This window comes from Serinus canaria, chromosome 13, assembly GCF_022539315.1.
Source record: "Serinus canaria isolate serCan28SL12 chromosome 13, serCan2020, whole genome shotgun sequence".
Taxonomy (NCBI): domain Eukaryota; kingdom Metazoa; phylum Chordata; class Aves; order Passeriformes; family Fringillidae; genus Serinus; species Serinus canaria.
The window spans coordinates 7,729,218-7,742,069 of record NC_066327.1 but is presented as its reverse complement, the minus strand read 5'-3'; the positions used below and the strand labels follow the sequence as shown (position 1 = coordinate 7,742,069).

Below are 12,852 nucleotides of genomic sequence, written 5' to 3'. Positions count from 1 at the left end.
TTTAGAAAAGGCACTTCAAACAGATTCAAAGGAGTCAATTTCAAATCAGCACAGCAGATCAATTCAAGATGAACCTTTAAATACCTCACAGAAATCCTCCTGTTTCAGACTCGCAAGAATTTCCTAACGCAGACCCACTTGGAATCGTCACTGCCTGCCCACAAAACAATGGGAGCCAGCATCACCCTCTGCCCATCAGCTCTTAACACGCACACACCCCTCCAAGCGCGCCGCCCTATTTCACATACCCACTATAGACAAAGTGCCCCAACAAATTTACCAGAGATGGACTGGTGGAACAAACCAGTAGGACAATTTGAGAGATATTATGTAATGCATCCCGCCGAACTCTCTGCACCACTGCCATAGCGGCTCATGGTGCCGGCTCCGCCGCATGCATCACGCCGAGCATCATGCCATCCCCATGCAGAGCGCCGCTCCCGCCTGCCTCCTCCCTTTAAAGAGCTTGGAATACCCTTTATCCCGGAGCAGGGACGGCCATGGGAAGCCGGACCGCGGGCCCAGAGGCCGCTTCGGAGGGTTCAGGCCGGTACCACCGTGCCAAGGCGGGGAGCGCGTTCCCACCCGCTGCGGAGAAAGAAAGGAGCCGGGAACCAGGGAGAGGGGCGGGGAGAAGGACAAACCCCGCAGCCGAGGCGGGCTGGGGGAGCACTCACCCAGCAGCAGCCAGCCGGAGCCCGCGGAGCCCAGGAGCGGGGCAAGCATCCCTGCGGCGCGGCCCCTGCGCCCCGCTCCGCGCACTGCGGCGCGCACTGCGCACCCCGCCGGCCCGGCCCGCTCCGCCGCGCCCCGCACACTCCCCGCCGCTCCCCCGGCGGAGGGCGGTGTTTTTAGCAGCCCTCCTCCTCTCCCCATCCAGCCGAGCCCTCCAGATCCCTCCTAAAAGGGGCTATGCTGCCGGCGGTGCGCGGATGCTCATCAGAACATCCCTGCCCCCTGCGATCCATGAGCGGCGTGGGGAGCGAGGGCGAGAAACTTACTCCTTTATAGCTTTATTTTCACCTTTGGCCGATGAAATTGCAGCTGGGCAGTGACCTGCACAACAGCGGTACTAAAGCTCATCAGAGATGCTGAAACACAGCCAGCTTCATCAGCAGAGACAGCTCGGCATTGCCTCCAGACATCTCATCATCATACAGCTCGTGGCTACTTAAATTAAAAAAAACCTGAAAAACGCAATCTGTGCGTGATACTAAATACATGGAGAGAGCAGAGAAGAGCAGATTTGTACTCTTGACTGTTCCCTAAACAATCTAGTTGTAAAAAACTGATGTCCCAGCTCCATGGCTCATGAAGGGCTTTGCAGAAGGTGTTAAAAGGGCTGCACCAGTGGTGAGAAGATGTCTTGCATCCCTCTGGGAATCAGAGTGCCAGTGGAGCAAACAGGATGGGAGTGCCAAAGGGTAGAAGAGGTGCTGTCTTTTTATTCAGCCCTTTGAGTCAATAACATGGCAGGTCTGCACAGCAGGCAAAACTGCCTGTTCCAAGCTGTGATATGCAGCTGTTTAACTCTTTGGGAACATAGGCCAAGATACACCAATACAATTCCCTGCTTGTACCAGAAATTAGCACTAGTTCAGGTATGATTACAGCTGTGAAGGATACATATTTCCTTTGTAGTTAAAAGTTTTTGGTTTTCTCAAAGGTGAAAATGAAGCATATGAAAATTAAGAATTTCTATTCTATGGCAAAAAAAAATTCACCATGTGGTTTCCTTCTGATTCAATATGGGAAGGATCTAAAAGAACTTCCTGTGTACAGAAGCCCAGAAGCTGATTAAACCTGATGTAATTTGTATTAGAGCCATCACTGCCCACTCCTGAAATCTGTTATAAAATTGTCATGTCCCTTTTAATCAACGGCTCTTTGTCTTTCAACACTCACAATTTCAAGGCAGAAAACCATGACCAAGCACTCTAACAAGTGAGCTGGAAACCAGAGAGAACTGCATCTGCTTCCTCAGGCTGCAATTCTCATAGTAAATGCCTCTAAAGTAATTGGGACTTCAGCTACACCTTCAAGTGTCATCAAATCAAATATAGCAGCTATAAACTAGGACTTGGCAAAATAATTTCTACTGTCATCTGTTTTGCTTGAGAGTGAGATAGATTATAGATTAAATATTGCACAATCTAATTTACTTAAGAACAATTGTAACCTATTCCTACAGCCTTCTCTTTCTTGAAAACAAAAAAACAGTTTCTATGCCAATTTTTACCTGCCTCTCTGTGGCAATTTTTATGTTGCAAGGCTGTTAGCATGTCTCATTTTCTGCAGGCTACCTGGATCCTACAGTTTCTGTGTCTAAGCAAGCCCAGACTTCTCCCTGAACCACCAGTGTCCTTAACTGAGCCTTGCTTCTGGACTCCTGGAATCTGTTAGCTGGAAATTTCAATACTGAAGCTAACAGATACAACAAAACAAATTGTCCAAGAAATATTCAAGGCCAGGTGGGACAGGGCTCTGAGCAACATGATCTAGTTGAAGATGTCCCTGCTCATAGCTGAGGAGTTGTACTGGATGACCTTTAAAGATCCCTTCCAACCCAAAATGTTCTATGATTCAGGATGTCTTGATCTCTGAGGAGACAAGTATTTTTAAATAATACTTCCTTAGGGAAGTTGAGGGGTCAGAGGAAACTGGCTGAAAAGTACCAGCTCCCAAAACTTCACTGAGATTGATGCAAAAGATCTGAGTAGGTGGTTGCACAATGAGTCCTGGAAACACCTTTTGTTCATCTACCATGGGAGGGAAGATCATTGGCACAACAAATCCCACCTGGACCTCCATGCCCTTTCTTTGGGGAGCCACAAGGTGTCTGCCTATGCTCTGCAAAGCAGAGCTTTCCTGACTTCAGCACCTCCTGCAGCAGCTCCTCCAAGCCCTACACAGATTAAAAAAAGACAAGTGACTTCCTGTGTTTCACCACAAACTTCCTGCCTCTCTGCAGAGTTCTCATAAACCTTTCTCTAATTCTTGACTTTAAAACCTTCGCTAGCTTTCTACTTCTCTGTAAGTCCTAGGCAAACTTGGCCAAACTGATTATCAAAAGGCCCACCTATGGTTTTCTGAAATTGTCCACACCTCAACAGCAGTTTAAGTGCTCTCACTTACTGGTATAATAGTAATGGATGTTCTGCCTTTGGAGGTGTCACAGTGACAGACAACTGTCATAATGATGCTGAAATTTTCCATGCTAGGAAACCACCCAGAATCTTATGATTCACAGAAGTGCCCCAAATCACTACTACACCAGAGCTAGCTCTCCTGCAGGGGACCTTCAGCCACCAAGATATTAAAGCCACCACCAGCATGACCTTCCTAATAGTCAGAGCAGAGGGCAACATCAGGAAAAACTGGCCAAGGAATCTGAGCTTACATCTCTCTGAACTGAGTTACGTTTTCCAATCCACCCCAGAAGCTGTTACTACCAGAACTCTCATCTTTTCTGTTTGCATCACAGCCTAGGCTGGGTTGTAGAGAACAGGCACTCTATCACCTCCCCATGAATACAAAGCAGCTCCTACTTGCTCTCACAATTAGATACAGTAACATTAGCCTAGCTGGGAAGAAATTAGTTTATTTCTTGCTTGAATACATTTATGTGTCTATTCAGTAGTCCAATATAATCTGTTTGACCCAAGTAACACTAATATAAAAACCTTCAGAAGTATTCCATTCTGTTAAATATTTTTAAAAAGCATATGAAATGTATTTCAAGCCGGGATTTACATTATTTTTATTTCAAGTTTTTCAGTTTGTCCTCATTCCCAACCAGCTGGTAAATAGTTACTATGGCAGCACCTAATACAGAGTGACTCAGCACTCCCTCACATTCCAGTAGCAGAGCTGTCTACCATTCTGGTTTCTTATGATTATAACCTTGTCTTCTCCTTATTGTTTCATTGCAGAATTATGATGTTTTAAACATCATTCTTTCCTTGTGAAACTCAGAATGTATTGGTGGAATCAATGCAAGAATCTGCTAAATAAAGATCATACCTATTCAGGATGCTATTTCAGCTTTCCTTTTGTGTTGATCACAAAGATGTTTGAATTGTTTCCATAATTTCTCAGTGTTTCTTTGGAGCTTTATATTGCTAAGTGAGTTTGTCTCCTATCAAACCACAACACACCCAGCTCCAAAATATCCCTGTCTGATTGTGAGTAGAAGCTCCCCTTCCCTTTGTTAATGTTGAAAGCTCCTTGCTCTCTGTTCCTGTGGTTTGTTTTTTTTTATTTACTTTGATTTGAAGGTTGTATTCACACCTTGAGTCTTCTCCTATATCTTTTCTTTGGGTTTCATTTCAACCCAGAGGTGACTGGCCAGCCAATTACCATTGCTACCAAAACTCTTTGAGTGCGACCATCAGCCAATTCTTTATCTACTACAGTCATCCAATTTATCAAGTCTAAGAGCATGAAAAGGCCACAAGTCATCAATTGGCAAGTCATCAAAAATTTAGATGAATCTTTTTTTTATAACAGTGAAACTTGTGAAGTCTGTGGTTTCCCAGCTCATGGCTGGATTTCCCCAGAGCTAGAAGGGTGTGAACTCTCCCATCATGGAGTTTTCTGTCATTGAGGTAGTTGTTTTACTGTATTATGACATTCTGGAAGAAAGTGCCTTTTAAGTGGCTGGCCGGGGATCTCAGCTGAGTTAGTTTCTCAACTTTAATTTTCTAAAATTGAAGCTGACAGATTTATGACAAATAATATAGAAAGAGTTAAGGTATTTTTTCAGTACACTTTATGAACATTAAGATAGTTATTTTAGACCTGGAATGCAAAAACATGTCTGAGGAAGAATAATTAATTTTTCTCTCTAGCCCTGCAGGCATCTTTCACTTTTTCTCAGCTGTTCCAAGCCCTCCCAATCCTGACGCCACGCAGGAAGCTCGAGGCCCTTCCCACCGGGTGTGCCCCTGCTCGGGTGCTTGCAAAGACCAGAGAAATGAGGCGATCGTGGTTGGGGCACGGCTGGTCCCCGGGGACTCGGGCGACACCTCCAGCACCACGGACAGCGGCAGCTCAGTAATTATCCCGTTCATTAACAAACCCTTTCTTTGCCCCGTTAAATCACTGGCGGTTCTCAGGGACTCCCTGCTGTGTTCCACATTGCTCCGAACATTAGAGATAGCAAGAAGGATTAATGTGTTACCCTGGAAGTTGCAGTTGCTCCTTCTTTGTCTTCTTCTTCATCACCAGCCTCGTCTTCTGCCATTTTATTTTTTTCCTACCTGTGGAAGAGAAGGCATTTAAGTCTATTCTGCACCAGACTAATAGAACCCTTTAAGTTAGTAAATGCTTTTGAGACAGTCAAGCCCACCACTAAGCCATGCCCCCAGGATGTGCCACAGCTACACCTTTCAAATCTCTCCAGGGATGGTGACTCCACCACTGCCCTGGGCAGCTTCTGTCAGTGTCTGAAGAAATGTTTCCTGATAACCAATCTAAGCCTCCCCTGGTAAAACTTGAGGCCATTTCCTCTTGTCCTGCTACTTGTTCTGTGGGAGAAAAGACCAACCCCACCTGGCTCCAAGCTCCTTTTTGGGAATTGGAGAGAGAAAAAGTCCCTTCTGAGATGCCTTTTCTCCAGGCTGAGCCCCTCTAGCTGCTCCTCATACTCCCCATTGCCATCTCATATAGAGGACTGTGGGCCTCTGCCTAAGGGCTGAGGCAGCAAGTGTGCTCAGCATGGGCATGGATTTATTTACCAGAGGGACAGCACACAGATCAGTGCTATCTCACAGCCCAAATCCAGATGAAGAGCTAGGACTGCCATTACAATAAATCTGTTTTGCATCTCATAGCCAAGAGAATGGTTCCAATTGCTGCTGAAAGCTACACAAATATGGCAATATGGTGCCAGCTCTCTAAATCTTCTTGACCTTGAAGATTTAGTTAAGTGTATTGTGGCTAAATGAAGGAAACGAAGGTGAATCAATTTACCAAGGGCAAATTTTTGTACGTCTCATTAATTTCATAAAATGTCACCTATGCATCACTGTTAGCTGAGGTCAATGACCTTAGTGCCAAAATCTTCATGGCTGTAAGGAACAAGCTAGAGACAAGACCTCTATTCAACTATTCACAGGAAAACTCAGTTGATTGACTGTGAAAAAACAAAGGAAAATAGAACATTTCATTTTGAGGATACAGAAATACCAACAAGCATTAGATAAGAAGTGGTATGATGACCTAGTTTATTCTCTTGGTTTCTGTTTACATCCGTTCATTACCATTAACTCTCTGAACTACTTCTGGTGGGTTTATGCAAGGAGTGCACAGGTGCTTCTGCTGCTCTGCTGCTGCCCCAGCTGCAAAGTCAAAGCAAAAAGAAGGGTTTTTTTAAAAAACTAGATCCCAGACCCACTCCCTCTACATTACAGTAAGAAGGGAGAAAACAAGTAGTTCTATGGTTGTTATGCAACAAATGAAAATATCAGAGTTTGACAGAAGTAATTTAATCCCATAACCCTTCATGCCTGCTATGCTGAAATCACATTAGGAAAATAAGTGATATTCACTTAACCTCTTCTGGCTTAGAGGACATACTCACAGCTCAAATCCAAAAAGATCCTGTCAATAAAGCAGAGCAAGCTCTGGTCACACTTCTACTGTTGCCAGAAGAGCTTAATGCTGCTGCAGGAAATTATGTTACACCTCCATCAGACTGGAAGCAAAGTTTCAATCTCTTTATATAGATATAAACATACACTGTAATGACCTTTGAGCTTTCGTTAGACAAAAGCTCTTCTCTTTGGATTTAGATAGTGAACAAATGCAGGTATTGTGGTTCAGCTTGCAGCTCATGAGCCACACCTCTAAAGTAAGTAAAGGGCAAAGCCAAGACCTGTGAATATCCAAAAGCTCAGAACTCCTCAACTTTAGGTGGAGTTTTAAGTGATATCTAATGTATATAAAATAATTTTGCCACAGATTTTGACTGGAGGCAGCTGAATGCTGACCTGTTCATGGCAGAGTTGTGTGGGCAGTGAGGTTGTGCAGTGGTGTAAAGAAACTGTTCCTGCTGAAGAGCCATGTAAGTGTCAACCCTATTATTCAAAAAGCATCCAGGCTCTTTCAAGCTGTAAGTGCTCCAATAAAACATTGTGCTTCACCAGCCTGTGTGAGCATAGGCATAGAGAGTGAGCACAGGCACAGCACAGAGAGCCCTCATGGCCACATTTTGCTGTTGATCCATGATGTGACCTTATCAATAGCAGCAGACTGGCAGAGCAGGGTAATGAGCTTTCCACCTTGTTTTCTCCTGTAGCAATCCCTTTTTGATTTCTGGTTTTGAGGAAGATGCCATCTGCTGTCAGTAGCTTATTCAGACAACTGGGAGAGCGTCAACTCCACTAAAAGCATCAGAAGTCAAAGAGCTGCAGAAGTATCCCCACTGAGAGTGTAGGCTGAAATGCCTTTAATAAAATTTTTTATTCCTATCAATTATCTCACATATTCATTCATGATTTTCTATTAGCTTGTACTCAAATGGAACATCTTTTAAACAAGCATTTGTGTTGCAGACAAAAAGCCCTTTAGCCCAGTCTATCAGGGCTTTTGATGTCATTTGCCTTCTTGCCATGATCATCTGCCAGCTGCCTATTTGTGCTGGTTTAATTAAAAGATATAATTGATTGGTCATTAAACTTTTATAATAGCAAGGTTAAGAATTTAGAAAACCATTCAAAAACAAAGATAAAAGAGGTATGGATATCAGAGCTGAACCTTTATATGGTCTTTTAAAATATTGTAGAAGTATCAGCAATGAGTTTGTTGCACAGGGAAAACTCACTGTTTACCAAGGTAACAGCAAAAGTAGCTGTTACCTAAGAGAAATAGTAGATTTTTCTAAATAGTAGATTTTTCATTAATATTTTGAATCAAATATTATTTCTTGAAAGGGAGTAAAATAGACTGTATGGTCTAATAAAATGGATGTAAGGGAAACAAATCCCAGTCTCAATGAATGGATGCAGGACTCAATGTGCAAAAAGGGGCATAAATTAAACCCAAAGTGATGAGGGGTTTGGATCACTTCAGTCAAAGGGAAAAGTCATTGCATGAAACAATTAATTACTCACAAGACCATGTTTCAGCAGCAGCATTTAAAGCCAGAATTAACAAAGTAGCAAAGACCTTCATTGCTTAATATCCTCTGCAAAAGGAGATGAGTGGAATCTTAGGAGTGGAGTGATGCCAAGTACTCTCTGAATGTGAGTATGAGGCATCAATTTAGGATCTCACAATGATGAGTGATTGGGCAAGAAGATGGCACAAAACCCCAGTGCTGGTAAGCAAAGACACACATGCAGGAAATATAACCCAACTGGGTACAACAAAGAGTGAGTTGGCATTTTTATTGACTTGAGGACTGTTTCTGTTGAGCAAAACTCTTTTCACCCTGGAGTGGTAACTCTCCCAGGTCACTGCTGCACGCAGGCACATGATGCTCTCCATAGCAAAGTCTTTTATTTTCCATTTATGTCAGTATTTTGAAAACATTGCTTGAATGTTAAAGCAGCTGCCTTTAAGCACTCAAGAGAACTCAAGATCTTTTCCTAATACAGATCAAGCCATTCCTTGGAGAGCAATGTTTCCTTCTGCCTTCCAGAGGAGCAGAGTGGGAAGTGCCAGCCAGCAGCACTGAAGCAAAAGGCACATTGTGCTGCCTGTGGCACTCCTGGATAATGATGGTAAAGACACTGTCTGCTGGTTGTTTTAAAGCAGCACACTTACCCCCAGAACCTACTTCTCTTTTCCCAAGGGTAAGAGGTATTGGAATTCAGTAGTTCATTAGACAATCAAATGAGATCTAGAAACCTATTTCTCAGTACTCAGATGTGGAAAACCGGACTGAAATCCTCACAGCAACCTGAAAATTCCCCCTTTTTTTTCCTAATCAGAGCAAACTGACATTGATCCATATTTGATTTCTCACCTCTGTGTTGTCACATCAGTTTTCTTGCAGCCATGGGAATGCTGCCATGGGCCTTGGCCTGCTCAGTGTGCCCTGATGGGTATGAGCTGTGTGCTGCCCTCTCCATAGCTCTGTGGGGAAAACAATCTGGGAGGCACAGAGAAAAAATATCTTGGTTGTTTGAAACGAGTTAGTAAATGGCCTCTCTTCTTGTTTGTTTAAAACTAGCATAGCAATTCTAAACATTGATGTTCCTCTCAGCCGATCTGGAGATGTTAGAAACTTCCAAAGGATGTGATTAATCTCCCAAGCAGGGTTTCTTGCAGCTGCTGGGGAGCCACAAAGTGCCTTGAGATAATTTGCTCCACAAATTCCATATTTAACCTCTGGCTCTTTAACCTCTGACTCTCTGCATTTTTGCCATTGAGGAGCTGGGGTGCATCAGCAGCTCCCACACAGCTGCAGGTATTTTTCCATCTCACTGAATCCCACTGGTTGTACCAAGCTGGAGGTGATGCTCTTTCCTAGTGCACTTCCAAAAGATCCATCTTTTGCCTTTTGTGGGAAGCCTCATGTGTTAGCTGTCATTTTCTTTTCTCAACAGACATATCAATGTTTAATCACCAGGACAACATTTTCCATGTTGACTGGGATGCTGACTCATCTTGAAGATGTCAGTAGGTTCTAAAAATAGGACCTAGTATAAAAAGATATTTACTAAGACTGAGAATATGAAATTACTTTTTGTTTGAAATCTCTATGGCCTTATACAGTGCAGTTCATGGAGCTCTTGACCATGCTGGTGTCACTGTGACTGCACAAGTTACATTGCCTGGGATTTTGGGGTTTGGTTTACTTGGTAAAACAAACCCCAAAATTACATGGGAAAAAATTACTTAAAGGGATGATTAAGCTTGCAAAAAATCGACTTAAAATTTAGAAAAACTGCCACCCAAGAGAGATCCACCCTGAGCAAAACAGGTTCCATAAATTTTTCATGGGAAAAAATAGGCAAAATACAACAAAGAAAGTTTGAAAGCACGATGTAAGGAGACTAATATATGAACACATAAGCAAATTACATTTTAGGATTCCATTTCTTAGGAATTATAGAATAATTTAGTTTGTAAAGGACCCTTAAGATAAGCTTCTCAGTGTTCAAATTTGGTTTTATTTGCAATAAGGTATAAAAAGTGGTCAAAGAATTCACTACACAGACAATAAATTGGATTTGTGAAATCTTTTACCAGGTCAATTTTATGCCAGATAAACCTGTAAAAAATTCCCAGGTAAAACTTTGGCTACAAGGATCCTATAAACAGCTGTGGCTTTGTGATGATAATTTCTTTCCTGAAGTTTAAAAGTCCATTTAATGGAAAATATTCATATAAAAATTCACAACTACTTGTAAAAATTTATTTTTGTTTGTCTTTACAGTTACTGTGCATGGGTGGAATTTTTCCTCTGAAACAGAAAATACCACATGACTTGTGAGCACCATCAGCTCACCATATCTGGGAAGAGGAGTTTCCAGTCCTGCCCACTGCCACCTGGGTCCCAGCATGCCTAAGGCTGCCTGCCACATCAGAAGGAGCTTGGAAGAAAATTATCTGATTTTTACCCTCATCGTTGGCAGTAGTCTGATGACCATCAGATTGTCATAATAATTTCAATTCTGTTTTGCATTTTTAATGCAAAACATCCCAAACTTCTTGCTCGACTTAAATCATTCTTGTCTGCCAGGTAACTTCATGGACCTCCCCTGATTTTTCTTTGGATGTATGGTTTCTGGCTTGTGTTCCTCCCTTCATGCTATTAATAAAGTTTCTCATTCACATAGTGCTGCTACAGCCATCTCAAGCTGATGTCATGAAAGTATTTATAAATGTAAACACCCACTGTACTTCCCATTTTGTCAGAGCCACTACCAAATGCACCAAATTCATTGTGAGTTTGAAAATAAGAAAAGAAAAAAAAAGCAAAACCAGAAAAGCAGTGATAATAAATAGCTCTTCTACTAACTGCATAGATTATCACAAAATGTCTTGAGTTACTTCTTGGCCACATGGGAGCAAATAGCAGAAGAATCACGAATGCCTATTTTGGGCTCTGTTCTGGAGCAGTGGGATCCCAAAGGGGTAGGAGGTTATGTACACTGGAGGACACACTTCCTTTGGGAAGATAAGACTGATCCATCCAATACACCTGATGTTATGGCTTTTGTTGTTACTGGCTAAATGAATCTGCCTAGACATGTCTGAATGCAGTAGATGGTTGGATGGAAAACAGAGGGAGCAGCCAGGCTGTAGCCCATCAGGAGACCCCCTTTTTGCATTTTCATATCAGCCTGATCAACCCCAAGACCCCTTCTAAAATCTAGAATTCTTCACATGACTCTGAGCAACTTTTGCAGAGCTACATTTCATAGCAGTGAGAATTTGCATGTAGATCAGAATTGAAAGTTAAAGCTCTCATATCACTGCTTCTCTGGTGTCCTCATTTGATCTCACAAAGGGTTTACTAATGACACAAGAAAGCACTTGCTATCTGCACTTGTGATTTTTATGAAAAAAAAAAAATCTGTAAATCTTCCACGAGAAACTGGAAATAAAACCTAGGTGAGATACATTAACTTTCTGACACAAATATTTCTCTTATTCTGCTCATGGTTCCCTGCCCATGGAGAAGTGAGAGGATCCTAAGGTCCCTGCCAACCCAAACCATTCAATGATTCTATGATTCTACTCCTTTGTTCCCTCAGGAATTTGGTTGAGTAAATGCAATTAACTTAATTATTTAATTAAGATCACAAAATAATTGGTATTGATAGTTCCAGGAGAAAGTTTTATATGTTTGCAAATATATACATATTTCAAAATAAGCAATTGGAAGAAGAGTAAATAAATCGAGATTACTGAGCATGGAAGAAATGCACCATTTCGCACAAGCTCATTCCAAAGTGAGCATCCCAAAAATAACTACATTTTCAGCTCAGTTTAGTGGGAAGCTGAGTATGAGAGTAATTTAGTGTCTTGAAGTACAGCAGTTGATTCACCCATGTTTCACCACCTGGTTTCCAGTAATCTCATCACTACTGAGAAATCAAACACTTCTCTATGTGACTATGTAATGCACAGCAAAGAAGGCTGTGGGTGTGGGCTCACTTGCCACTTGGATTATGGCCTGAAACATACAGAAATTAAATCCATCTCATTAACATGAGATGCTGTTTGGAGCCAGAACAGAGGACATCCTTCCTCCCACTGTGTCTTCCAGCACTGTTCTCCATGACCAAGAGAACTTGGGCTTTGGACACCTTCAGGCACCTCTAAGCATACAGAAATAGCTCATGGGCTGGTGAAATTGGCACTGATGACTGTACATAAATCTTCCTCTACTCCACTCTCCAATATAGGTCAACACAGCTAACTTGCCAGAGGTACCCTGCTTCCTAGAAAGGGCTTTTGCTGGTTTCTTAGAACAGACTTGTACCTTATTTGGAAGGAATTTGTTGTTTCACAGATTGACAAGACTGTCACAGCGATTCAGTGCTAATGATTTTGCAAAATGCTCTTCCAGTTTGAAGTTTAAGGCTTTGGAGAGACTTTAAGTACAGATAGAGAATATAGAATGGGCCAGACTCTGAGATGTCTCTGTAGAGGATAACCTGTTTCCTGACGATGGAGCCCTCTGTAACTGGGTTGTCTTTTTGAGAGCCTTCCTTTGCCACAAACACACAGCTGTTATTACTCATCGATTGCAGAAATTTGGAGCAAAGATTCTGTAAACCGGATGTATGTAAGAGAGTTGGTCAACAAAACACAAGAGCTGTCTTCATAAAAATATCCCCTCACAGAAATTATTTAAGTGAACTAACCATAGCCAAGTCTGCAGGGCATGCA

General features: G+C 42.3%; 1 long non-coding RNA gene across 1 annotated transcript in view; it reads right to left on the bottom strand.

Moving 5' to 3' along the window:
* Positions 1-5,182: 5,182 nt before the first annotated feature.
* Positions 5,183-12,852, bottom strand: part of LOC127060107 (uncharacterized) — a 38,842-nt gene continuing 31,172 nt past the window's right edge. The window contains exon 3 of the long non-coding RNA XR_007778739.1: positions 5,183-5,261. This is a non-coding gene — a long non-coding RNA (uncharacterized LOC127060107). The remainder of the gene's footprint in view (positions 5,262-12,852) is intronic.